This window comes from Sinocyclocheilus grahami, unplaced genomic scaffold (assembly GCF_001515645.1).
Source record: "Sinocyclocheilus grahami isolate Dianchi unplaced genomic scaffold, SAMN03320097.WGS_v1.1 scaffold1854.1, whole genome shotgun sequence".
NCBI lineage: Eukaryota > Metazoa > Chordata > Actinopteri > Cypriniformes > Cyprinidae > Sinocyclocheilus > Sinocyclocheilus grahami.
This window is the reverse complement of record NW_015507033.1, coordinates 44784-47327: the sequence shown is the minus strand read 5'-3', so window position 1 is coordinate 47327 and position 2544 is coordinate 44784. Positions and strand designations below refer to the sequence as shown.

Below are 2544 nucleotides of genomic sequence, written 5' to 3'. Positions count from 1 at the left end.
GTGTGTGTGTGTGTGTGTCTGTGTGTGTGTGTGTGTGTGTGAGAGAGAGAGTGTAAGTGTGTGTGTGTGTCTGTGAGTGAGTGAGTGTGTGAGAGAGAATGTGTAAGTGTGTGAGAATGAGAGAGTGTGTGTGAGAATGAGAGAGTGTGTGTGAGAATGAGAGAGTGTGTGTGAGAATGAGAGAGTGTGTGTGAGAATGAGAGAGTGTGTGTGAGAATGAGAGAGTGTGTGTGAGAATGAGAGAGTGTGTGTGAGAATGAGAGAGTGTGTGTGTGTGAGAGAGAGAGAGAGTGATAGTGTGTGAGAATGAGAGTGTGTGTGTGTGTGTGAGAGAGAGAGTGATGGTGTGTGAGAGAGAGTGATGGTGTGTGAGAGAGAGAGTGATGGTGTGTGAGAGAGAGTGATGGTGTGTGAGAGATGGTGTGTGAGAGAGAGTGATGGTGTGTGAGAGAGAGTGATGGTGTGTGAGAGAGAGTGATGGTGTGTGAGAGAGAGTGATGGTGTGTGTGAGAGAGAGTGATGGTGTGTGTGAGAGAGAGTGATGGTGTGTGTGAGAGAGAGTGATGGTGTGTGTGAGAGAGAGTGATGGTGTGTGAGAGAGAGTGATGGTGTGTGAGAGAGAGAGTGATAGTGTGTGAGTGTGTGAGTGTGAGTGTGTGTGAGTGTGAGTGTGTGAGCGAGAGAGAGTGAGTGAGTGTGTGTGTGTGTGTAGTGTGCGGAGAGAGAGTGTGTGTGTGTGTGTGTGTGGGTGTTGAGGCGCACAGGCTCCAACCACTGACGCATCAGAGAAATACACCTCAATACAAGCTCCTCATCCGCTTCACCATCAAAACACACCTACATACAACCACACTATACCTCAAACTATATCATAAAGTATATAAATAAAAAAAACATAAACCTCACAGAGACGGATAGAAACTATATATATAAAAAAACAATGTAATACAAAAATACTAAATATTAACCTAATCTAAAATTGCCCTTTCAAACAGCCTGAAATTATATAGGCTATTATTTAATATAGTAGGCTATAGAATATGTGTGGTGCGTAGTGTGTGAGTGTGTAGTGCGTAGTGTGTGGTGCGTAGTGTGTAGTGTGTGAGTGTGCAGTGTGTGAGTGCGTAGTGTGTAGTGTGTGAGTGCGTAGTGCGTAGTGTGTGAGTGTGTAGTGTGTGAGTGTGTAGTGTATGTAGTGTGTAGTGTGTGAGTGTGTAGTGTGCAGTGTGCAGTGTGTAGTAGTAGTGTGTGAGTGCATAGTGTGTGTAGTGTGTAGTGTGAGAGTGTGTAGTGTGTGAGTGTGTAGTGTGCAGTGTGTAGTGTGTGAGTGTGTAGTGTGTAGTGTGTAGTGTGAGTGTGTGGTGCGTAGTGCATAGTGTGTGGTGTGTAGTGTGTGAGTGTGTTAGTGTGTAGTGCGTAGTGTGTAGTGTGTAGTGCGTAGTGTGTAGTGCGTAGTGTGTGAGTGCGTAGTGTGTAGTGCGTAGTGTGTGAGTGTGTAGTGCGTAGTGTGTGAGTGTGTTAGTGTGTAGTGCGGAGTGTGTAGTGCGTAGTGTGTGAGTATGTAGTGCGTAGTGTGTAGTGCGTAGTGTGTGGTGCGTAGTGCGTAGTGTGTGAGTGTGTAGTGCGTAGTGTGTAGTGCGTAGTGTGTGAGTGTGTAGTGTGTGAGTGCGTAGTGTGTAGTGCGTAGTGTGTGAGTGTGTAGTGCGTAGTGTGTGGTGCGTAGTGTGTAGTGTGTGAGTGTGCAGTGTGTGAGTGCGTAGTGTGTAGTGTGTGAGTGCGTAGTGCGTAGTGTGTGAGTGTGTAGTGTGTGAGTGTGTAGTGTATGTAGTGTGTAGTGTGTGAGTGTGTAGTGTGCAGTGTGCAGTGTGTAGTAGTGTGTGAGTGTGTAATAGTGTGTGTAGTGTGTAGTGTGAGAGTCTGTAGTGTGTAGTAGTGTGTGAGTGTGTAGTGTGTAGTAGTGTGTGAGTGTGTAGTGTGAGAGTGTGAGTGTGTAGTGTGCAGTGAGTAGTGTGCAGTGTGTAGTAGTGTGTGAGTGTGTAGTAGTGTGTGTAGTGTGTAGTGTGAGAGTGTGTGAGTGTGTAGTGTGCAGTGTGTAGTAGTGTGTGAGTGTGTAGTAGTGTGTAGTGTGAGAGTCTGTAGTGTGTGTAGTGTGTAGTGTGAGAGTGTGTAGTGTGTGAGTGTGTAGTGTGCAGTGTGTAGTAGTGTGTGAGTGTGTAGTAGTGTGTGTAGTGTGTGAGTGTGTAGTGTGTAGTAGTGTGTGAGTGTGTAGTGTGTAGTAGTGTGTGTAGTGTGAGAGTGTGTAGTGTGTGAGTGTGTAGTGTGTAGTAGTCTGTAGTGTGAGATTGTGTAGTGTGTAGTGTGTAGTTTGTAGTAGTGTGTGAGTGTGTAGTGTGTAGTAGTGAGAGTGTGTAGTGTGAGATTGTGTAGTGTGCAGTGTGTAGTGTGTAGTGTGTAGTGTGCAGTGTGTAGTGTGCAGTGTGTAGTGTGTGAGTGTGCAGTGTGTAGTGTGTGAGTGTGTAGTGTGTGAGGGTGTAGTGTGGGGGG

At 46.1% G+C, this 2544-nt stretch overlaps 1 protein-coding gene across 1 annotated transcript in view; it reads right to left on the bottom strand.

Annotated features, from left to right (window-relative positions):
* Positions 1-4: 4 nt before the first annotated feature.
* Positions 5-2544, bottom strand: part of LOC107573034 (epithelial membrane protein 1-like) — a 31199-nt gene continuing 28659 nt past the window's right edge. Inside the window, exon 6 of the mRNA XM_016259477.1 lies at positions 5-38. The gene's annotated coding sequence lies outside the window, so the exon portion shown is untranslated. The remainder of the gene's footprint in view (positions 39-2544) is intronic.